Genomic DNA, 10495 nt, shown 5'->3' with positions numbered 1-10495 from the left:
TCAAACACATAAAAATGCAGTTGAATAATAAAAAAAACTTATATTGAAAATTTAAAATTTAAGATAATAAAAAAAAATATAGGAATATAATAATATATCTATTTAAATTTGAATTATCATACTTAATTATTCATTTTATTAACAAAAATATATATACTCTGTAAATAAATATTGTATTTTAATATAATCTATTTCATTAAGCACGGCTTCATTTTAGTATTCATTCAAATATATTACCAACAACTTCTCGTGCAGAGCGCCTGCGTCGGCAGCGATGCTAGCAGCAGAGCCGGCAAAATGCTCAACAACAAAAAGCAAAACAATAACAACTTTGCTCACTAGTTCAAGTTCAATGCAAAAACAATCTGTAAAGAAAAACCTACCACAACAGTGCGCCATCTACAAGCAGCACTGTAATGTTCTCGGAGCAGCGCTGTAACGTTCTCAGAGCAGCGCTGTAACGCTGTCAGAGCAGCGCTGTTCATGATGCTGTTACCTATGTATGTGCTGCGCTGCTTCAGCACTGTAACGTTCTCTTGAAACAGTGCTGATAGCTTATAAGTGCAGCGCCCTGTTAAGCTCAAGCAGCATTAACAGCACTGTTAAGCTCTCAGAGCAGCGCTGCTTCCTTCATTGGCAGCAGCAGCAGCAGCGTTGTAACGCTCTCACTGTTGTTATACGAATAAGTAGGTGAGGTGTCGAAGCGACGTGGACTTCGTTTTGCATTCGTGTTGCTGTGGCCGCTATGCCGACGAGGACTTGTCTGCAGGCATTTGAGTCTGTCGCGGCAACTCAAACGTTACGGACGCGAGCTGTGCAACAGCAGAGTCTATTAACAGCGCTGATCAGTTTCTTGATAAATATTTTGAATTGCTCAGAAATCAAGTTGCAGTGTGTGATAATATTTATTTAAATGCTACGAAATAAATATATATTAAAAAATATTGTTATGGAATTAATTGTGTTTAAACTTGCGATCTGATATATAATAATAATTCAAATAAAAATGTAAAATTAATCAAAACAAAATGTACGCGTGTTGAAAACTAAAACTGAAGAAGAAGAATAATTCAAATTTAATGGAAAAAAAAATTTATAACTGTGCTAAAAATAAAAACAATTTTTTAAACTTATATTGTTAAAAGCTTAAAAAATATAAATTGTGAATATACTTAAAATACATAAAGTATTCATAGAAAAGTAATTAATTACTGTATAAATTTTATTTTCAAATTGTTATTAAAAAATTATATTAGATATCTTATTTTTGTGCTGTATTGATATTTTATTGCTTTTAGTGATTATTGCACATTAATTTATATGCGTCGAAAACAATTGGCGTTGTCTTAAACAAATAATATTGAATGTATTACAGTCGGCCTAAATTGGCATGAAAAAACTATAACAAATGTGAGAAACAAATATATATATTTATTAATACATATATTTCCGACTCAATAAAAACAGTGCTCGAGGCGTGGTTGTTAAACAAAAATTGTAGCTAATATTTTGTATTTGTCTATTTATAGCAATGAATCGTGCGAAATAACAACTTGTGCTACATGGCGTATGAGCAATTTGAAAACATTTCAATTACTGTAAAATACAATAAAACAGCAGCAAATCAAAAATTATACGAAAATTATCGAACATAATAAATTGTTAAATCTATATTTATGTGAAATCGAGCAATTCAATTGCAGACATAATCTGAAGGAATTCTCTCTCGCTCTCGCTCTTGCTTTCTATTTTCTTATAAAAAATGCATGTGCTAGTTAAATTTAAAAGTTAGCCCATGCATAAAGCTTGCCACTCAAACTGCGCTTTGCATGTTAAATCATGTGAAAAACTAGTTATTCGAAGAACAAAAGTCAAAAAACCAAAAACAAAAACAAAAAAAAAATGAAGAGAGATGCAAGAAATTCGTTCAACTAAAATCAAGAAGCTGCCAAGCGGAGACAAAAGCTAAAAGAAAAACACTAAACTAAACGAAAAACTGAAGACAAAGGACAAGAAACAACAACAAAATTCAAACGAGTGCTAAAACTCACTCCAGAAGCAACTTGAGCGTGCAACTGCAACTGTCAGCTGCAGCTAAGGAAAAAATAAGAATATTCCAAAGAAAAATTTCCCCTCGTTGGTAAGTCAAATTCTCAAACACGCACACACACATACACACATATTTTTCAATTAATATTTTTGCACAATTTATGAGGCCTGAATTTGTTTGTGTTGTCGTAGAGTTTGTTGCGAGCTGTCAAATGATTTTCAATTGTTCCGAATTTATCTGACACACAGAATGGGCTGAGTCTGTGCTCTTTAGGGTGGGGCAGGTGGGGCAGGTGGGGCAGGTGGGGCTTACGGGCTCTTCTTTGTTCGTGGTTGTTTGCTGTGCTTGTCTGGCTTAGCAAAACATTTATGCTGTGGCAGCCTGGTTTTTGGTTCATTAAAGCCCATTCGATATTAACTCAAGCACATTTGCTTTGTGCGTGCTGAGATGCGCTATATTTGCGTGTAATCAATGGGGGCATCGACTATGCTATGGGTTAGGAAGGCGGCTTGAGCGATTTTCAGTTGATCTATATATATCGAAGTAATGGCTATATTTTCGTCAGTTTCGTTCGGTCAAACAATAAAAGCTCTTAATATATATTTGATGGAGTATCAATGAGAATATTGCCGATTCGAAGTTTATCTATATATATGTATATATAAATGTTGACTCTGTCTTAGCTTTCATTTGCTTCACTTTCATTCGGACAGTCAATAACAGTTATTAATAAACATTTAATTTAGTTTTTATATTTGGAATACAATATTTCATTATTTAATTGATTATATTTGTATATACTATAGAATATTTTATTTCACCATGCCGGCTGCTTAAGCACCTGCAATGACTTTCATTTTCTTAGTCTTCTGGGACTCAGTTGCTTGGCTATGTTCATGCCGTGTCAGCCTCTGGCTATCTACTACAGCAATTATCACTTCGTTAATCAAGAGCTTGTCAAGGTGCTTTAGGACTTCTTCCCTCTTACATAATGAAGTAGTTAGAAATTGAATGACCAGCCATTGGCACTCGTTACGCAGTAGTTTTTGATACCTTATTAAATGAATAATGTATTGTATAAGTACAAGTGTTTCGTTTCGATCTATTAACCATAAGCCAGTAAATGTCTGTTTGAGGAGTATGGAAAGGAGGAGGTATGTAATGCTTGGGGCATATGCGGGGCAACAATTTGACTTCAGTTTGCTGAAATAAATACTGAAGTTTTTTCTATTAATTTCTGTAGATTTATATATTAAATATGATAGAAGTGACATTCTACTGTGCATAGGACTATAGAGTCATAGGCTTACATATGCATAGGGTTATAAGGCCTTCGGCATTAGCTCTGTATCTAAAGCATATTCAAAATGACATCATATTAGCATTGTTTATATGTACTTCTCCTTGAAATAATGGTATTTCTACTTATTTAAGTTTGTTCATATGTTTACTAAAATATCTCACACAACTTTAAAATAATTTTGTCTTATTTGTTATTTAAAAAATGTTTATTTAAAAAAATTATATGTAAATTACAATCTAAAATATATGTATTAAAAACATGTTTTCACCATTTTTAATATATATGAAAAATTCGTTTTGTTGTAATGGGTGATCCGAAATATTTAACAAATTGAGAAGAAATATCCGTTTATCTTAGAATTTTTTATTTTACAGTAAAAAATGATAATAATGATGATTTACAAAATGAATGAATCTATCTAAAATCTATTTGCAATTTCGTTGACTTCAATAGGAATCTGCTACAGCCAAAGCAACCTTAGATGCTCAAGCATATGCATATGTATAATATACATGTCTGGCTATATATATATACATATGCATATCTGTATGATAGCCTTTATCAAAAGCTTATTGCAAACCCCATTATCGCATAGCAAACAAAGCAGCCAAGGCTTTGAAATTCATAGGAAAATTGACAAAATTCAAAGGAAATTCCAAGAAAATTCCACAGAATTTGCCACGTGTGGTCTACTATTTGGCACTTACCTGTCTCCGGCTAATCAAGGTACAATGAACTCTGTGAAAATTCTGAAAGGGCAGCCAAAAAAAGAAAAACAGGGAATGCGAAACTCATGAGATTGACTCACAGTGATTTGAACTGCTAAACGAGTTGAAAAACCGCAAAGCACACACCTTTCCGGTAATTTCCTGGCCGGATAGCTAGCGTTCATTTCACACCTTGATTTGGGCTTGAGGTGGGCGCTGTGGGCGAAACTCAAATGTAGCGTAGATGACAAATATTGTCAACTGTGCTAGTTGCTGCCATTCACACGCTCTAATTGGATTTCCCCTTGCGATTCTCTCGACTGCCGATTTTAATGAAGCTCGTTGACTGCTTCCTCTTTAGCTGCCCCGCCTCCACCTCCTCTTCCTTTAATGAGCATCTAAACACCTCATTCGCATTTACTTCCACTAATTGATTCATTCATTATTGATTGTGGTTCACAATTTTTGCGCATTTCCTCGGGCTCTGAATTCAAATCAAATTGCCATCGCTCCCATCTTCCCCAAATATTTGCTTACAATTGCCCAAAACAAAAATTTATAATTAATTTTCGGCTCAGTTATTTATCAAGCAATTAAAATTGTGAATTTACTAAAGCACAGAAGCTGGCGAGAATTGCAGAGATATTTTATCATGATTTAGGCGATGCTGAGTGCATTAGCAGAAATAAAATTACAATTAAAATTTATAATATATATACCTCTGCTTTACTAATTGCGCAAGCAAAGAAATTTAATGTAATATGAGAAGAAAAGACTAATTAGAACTAGAGTACTATTTAATGGCTTTCCATGTGTTTAAGCTCAGAGTGAAATTTGGGCAATATTTTTAAAAAGTTATTCTTGGTACTAATTTTAAAATTAAATTAATAAAAACCTTTTGTGCAAGGCTCTTGAAAATTTTATGCCAATTATATAATTTTTAATCCTTAGAATTTAAATTCTTTTAGATTTATGTTGCCTCAAAAATATTTCAGAAATTACTTAAAAAGAGAGAGAGAGATATATGAAAATGAATGCATTGTAAAAATAGGAAACTAGAAAGTTGGAAAAGTAAAATTCGGGGACAGGAAGAGTAAAATATATTCCGATTATGTTCCAGAAATAGCTATAAACCAAATAATTTATATATTTTATAATAATCTTATCAGATACGGGGCAGGCCCAAAACCTTCCTAAAAATTATTATTATGTTCTCTTTTATAACTAATTGAAGAATCTAAAAGTATAGCTATTTTAAATGCTGAGATAACTTGAAATATTAAAGAAGAATACTTTCAAATATTTTGTAGACCCTTATTCATATTTAAGTTTTATGTTATATAAAAATAATTCTCAACAAAAAAAATTGTAAAAAATATTACATAATTTTCATATCAAAAATATATTCAATATCCCCAAATAAATGGTAACAAAATACGTTCTCTACTGCATATAAAATGTAATTTTGTATGCAATATCCAACCCACTCCTGCCTGAAGGTAAACATATTTAAATACAATTTGATGTGAATTTTTCAGTCCATCTAACAGCAATTGCTGCTACAATATCCGAGCTGGCTGCATTTATAATTCAGCATTATAATAAAAAAATAAGTAATGTAATTTACTTTTGCCACTGGGGCTCGGACCATGTTAGTTATGTTTCATACAGCATGCTTTTTGGGCTATAGCTGAGCATTATTAAGCCACAAGCTGATTCTAGGGGGAGATGGGGCGAGAGAAGCCGACAGAATGTGGCAGAAGCAAAAGCCAAAGCAAATGCCTTTTATTGCCACAGAAGTGCGACCCGAGCGAGCGGAAGCGGAAATGCGTTGTTATGGCTGCAATGGCATATTGACTTGTGTGGCTGCCCACAAAACTATGTACAGAAGGCGAGAGAGAGAAAGAAAGAGAGAGAGAGAGAGAGAGTGACATAGACAGTATTTGTGGAGCTTCAGAGGCAGCAGCAGCTGATGCTCTGCTCAGCTTCTGCTTCTTGACTGGCTTTCGGGCTTCATTTTTATTGTCAGCTCAAGTAACGAAAATATTTTTCAGTAAATTTATCTTATGGCTCCTCGACCCACGCCGCATTAGAGCCCAAAGAACCGAATATAGTGTCCAATTGCCCTGAGGGCTTCAGACTTGCTCCACTTGGCTTTAGCCCTTGCCTCACTCTGCGCGTCTCTTATATTAAAAATTCCACAAGTGCAGCTGAGTTTGTGGCCAAAAATGACGCAGCAGGTACGAATTTCACGAATTCCGCTTGGCATTACAATTTTCCTTTTATTTGGTATCAAGTGAATTGCGTCTTGCTTCGATTGCTAAGCTAATGCATTCCATGTCATGATTAACAAATAACTATGCTACAAATTTTATTTAAATGTCGATTAAATGTTTTGTAATATTTAAACTATGCAAAGCAATAAATACTTTATTTTGTTACATTTAAATTAAAAAATATATATATATTCTGTATTTAAGTTTTTACATATTTCTCATTATTTTGAAAAGTATTTTTGTATAATTTATATATTTGTCTTATATTTGGGGCAAAGTCTCTATGAATTTAACGTAACTTGGCATTAACATTAAAAATAGCTAATACATAAATTTTGTTATTTAGAAAAATTTTATGTTATTTATCTTTAATATATAAAAAATCCAATATATAATTTTAATTAAATAAAAATAGTAGTGAGAGATTATTTTATGGAGGGGCAAAATATAAATATTTCCATCTATAATAAAGAATATAAAAAATATTTTTTTAAAAATAAATTATATGCAATTCTTTTCTATTTATACAAACAAACCAAAATATAATATTTTTTATTTGTTTATATTTTTAATTACTTTTTTTATTTAATTTATATTTTATAACATTTTTATTATTAATTTATGCAGATCCAAAAATAATCTTATATTAAATCATAAATATCCAAATACATTTGATAAAATTGAAATTGAAAGTATCTTAAAATAAAGTATGCTTTGATGCTTGATATTTGAAATGCAAATTTGAATCAGGAAGTAAGCCCGAATGTTTTCGCCCAGCTCAGGTGATATGTATCGATGAATATATTATAGCAGTGGTGTTTGGTATACAAAACTTCAGACACGCCTTGAAGTCCTTGTGTACATGCAACCCTTTTTTCTTTTTGCCAGTTAACCTGTTAACCTGCTTAGCTACTATTAGCTGTTCTCTCTCTTCTTTCTTCTGCATTTTGCTTTTTTTTTCATGTGGTAAGCTAGAATAACATTTTCGCAGCAATTTAGCTCTGAGGCTGTTGCATATTTCAGTCGTAAATTATACGCATGGGAGAAGTTGATGTGCCTATGCATAAAGCCCTCGAGTATCGTTGTGATTTGCATATATTTTGCATGCTAATGCGTGTGGGTGAGACAGGTTCTAGTTAGCTCTATGTCACCTGGCATTTGCACCTGCACCTGCATAGGTGTGTCGGTGCCCTAATCCATTCTAATTTCTTTGACTCAAATGCCACATTAAATCATTTTAGTCCAACTGACTTTTGGCTTCGCTCCGTTCAGCCAACTATTTAGGGTTCAAAGGGCATCGATTTATCATATCTTGTTGCCCTCCACATTTCCATCTGTTTGCATAATGACCCAAATAAACATTTACCATGCCTTTCGCCTCGGCTTAGTTCTCGTTCAGACACCGTCCGACTGGCTGAGTTTTTGCTATGTTTTCATGCCATTCGCATATTAATGAGCGCATGTGTGTGTGGGTGTGTGCGTGTGAGTGTATGTGAATCTGTCTATGTGAGAGTCAGCAAAAAAACAGAAACTATGCATGCATCTGCATAAGTTTGTTTTCATATATGAACTTTGCCAAGAATTTTGATTGAAAATGGATTTATGAAGAGACTTAAATTAACTCAAATAAAATAACAATAATATGAAAGTTTTTAGTATGTTTTTTAAAGAATAATTATGAGTAGTATTTATAAAGTAACTTAAAAAAAAAATCGTTTTTCTCTGCATTTTATTCTGTTTCATTATTCTCTTTAAATATCAGATTTTATATTCTATTTTATCAAAATATTTACCAGCTGATTACTCTACTCTAGAAATTTGTTTTTCAGCCCAGTTGTTTTTTTTTTTTTTTTTTTTTTTTTTTTTTTTTTTTTTTTTTTGTAATTTATTGACTTATTTACTTGCTCTTGCCTCGTCATACAATAAATGAACTACAAATGTGCTCAAACTGTGTGTTGCACCTCATCATTTATTCACGTGTCCCATTGCGTGTTGTAATTTAACAACTTGGTTCGGTTGCATGCGGCGTATACGTAATGCAATTGGCCCGGCAGCTACCTACCAACAACGGGCAACTGGCGGCCCGTGTCAAATGACACTGCACATATTTATAATTTCAATATTTATTATTTAAGCCAGAATCAACGCGTTAGCCTTGGTTCAAGGCCTGCTTTAGTTGTTGTTCCTTGACCCTCGGGCGGATATGGACTTTGAATTTCCTAAAATTCCAGTCGACTGTTGCATAATGTTCCCTTCTGCAGTTGCATCTGCATTCATTAGGCTTTTTTTGGCTTCTTTTTTGGCCCAATTTTAAACTCATTTGCATGACTAGCAGTTGGAGTCTGCTTCTAGCCCTAATTAGGTTCGTGGCGCAACGCGCAACACGCAACAAGCGGAGGCAACTGCAAATTGTGCTCGCTGACATTATCGCCGCTTGTTATAGAGCTCAGACAAGTAAGGAACTCCCTTAGCTGGCTGGGCTGACTGGGCTGGCTGGCCTGGCTTGGTCTCCAAGCTCATTTGACCAAAAGAAGTCAGCGGGAATAATAAAGTTAGAAAACAACTAGTTGGGGGGCGGCGACAGGGCGTGTGCAGTGGGTGGTGGGGCGGATATGGCAAATCAGCTGGTTTATCAACCACAACAAACGTCAAAACAATTTCCGGTTTGGCTAAGTCGCACAGCATTATGACGCAATTTGCGACTCGTGGCGAAAGTAACGAGCTTTCTTAGCCATTTCCTTGGCGGTTGCCAAAAGAACATTAAGTATACGACATAACTAGACAGCTACAAAGCGATTTGAGAATGTTTTGCACAAATTTTTTGCTTCTGTGGATTTTCAAATTCAATTTTTGAATTCGTTGGGAGTTGAAATGTGTATGAAAATTGTTATTTGTTAGAATGTCTTTAATAAAATAATAAATATTTAATTTTATAATTATTTCTAGTTTTGAAATACCAATTTTGTTATATATTTTGAAATATCTTATGAGATTAGGCTATTTAAAATAATTGACTAATACTGAAGCATATCAACTCTATAAATAGTTTTCTATTCAGATTTAACTACTTGAATGAATGCGCTCTAAGCATTTCGGTTCTAAGCTGAAATTGTGAACTGAGTTGCTTCAGAGCAGCCCCAAAAATCAATTGCAATTCATTTTGCCTAACCGAAGAGATAAAAACCAGAAGCGGAACCAAAACTAGAAACCAGAACCAAAACCGAAACCAAAACAATTCCATAGATTCACTTCAATAATTGACTGGGCAGTCAAACTGACAGCAAATCAAGTGCTTCCTCCAATAGACTGTCAGCAAAAAACAAAAAACAAAAAAAAAACAAAAAAAAGGAAATATTTTAAGGGAAGATACAAACACATTTACGTTGTGAAATTCTATGAATTCCAATGGGCAGTTTTCAATGGCTTACCTGAAGGGAAATTGGATTTTTGCACAAGCACAAAAATTGACAAAAGTGCAAATGGCAAAATGAAAATAAATTTACAACTTTTTGGAATGTGGAAAATTCAATGAAACAATTGGGAAATCTGTATATATAGCTATACTATGTATGTGTATAATCTGTGTGTGCATATATGATAGGGTTTGTTTTCAGTTAAGGTCAGCACATCAAGTTGTTAGTGGCTTAAATTTGTTGAACTAATAGAGACAAGAGCTTATGTATTTTGTATGGCTCTCGAGTGAATAAGTGTGTTTATGTTAAAATTCACAAAAGAAGTGAGAAAAGAAAAAGAAGGTGTGAGATGTAAAGAGTGACATAGACAGTGTGAGGAAGAGAGAGAGAGAGAGAGAAAGGCAGAAATAGGGAGAGCCTTAAAGGTTGAGAAAAATTAGGACTGTGACAGAGTTAGAGATGGAGGTAGAAAGGTCGTAGGAATGATAGCGAGAGAAATAGTATAGGATAGATTTAATGCATCAAAAGTGCGAGAAGAAGAGTTAGAGAGAGAAATGTATTATAATATATAATGGATATAACTATCTCTGAATTACCATCTATATAAATAAACACATATATAAAGATACAGATATACGTATAATCTGTCTTCTCTCACTCCTCTCCGTCTTTCCCTCTTTTTCTTTCTATACCCTTCCTTTCTGTTGCCTTTAAAATTAGTTCCAAACGAGTGTGCAGAGATTATT

The 10495-nt window shown here is 33.6% G+C and overlaps 1 protein-coding gene across 7 annotated transcripts in view; it reads left to right on the top strand.

The window, feature by feature from the left end:
• The first annotated feature begins 688 nt into the window (after positions 1-688).
• TrissinR (Trissin receptor) overlaps positions 689-10495 on the top strand; it is a 49357-nt gene continuing 39550 nt past the window's right edge. Inside the window, exons 1-2 of one of the 7 annotated variants that reach the window (XM_089463672.1) lie at positions 689-891; positions 1854-2140. The gene's annotated coding sequence lies outside the window, so the exon portion shown is untranslated. Of the gene's footprint in view, positions 1201-1529; positions 2141-10495 lie in introns of all 7 variants that reach the window. The other 6 variants (XM_089463670.1, XM_089463669.1, XM_089463668.1 and 3 more) reach the window with 6 other exon arrangements.

This window comes from Drosophila arizonae, chromosome 3 (assembly GCF_054131065.1).
Source record: "Drosophila arizonae isolate 15081-1271.41 chromosome 3, UAZ_ARI_1.0, whole genome shotgun sequence".
Taxonomy (NCBI): Eukaryota; Metazoa; Arthropoda; class Insecta; order Diptera; family Drosophilidae; genus Drosophila; species Drosophila arizonae.
Note: the sequence above shows the minus strand (reverse complement) of the source record. Positions and strands in the feature narration are given on the sequence as shown.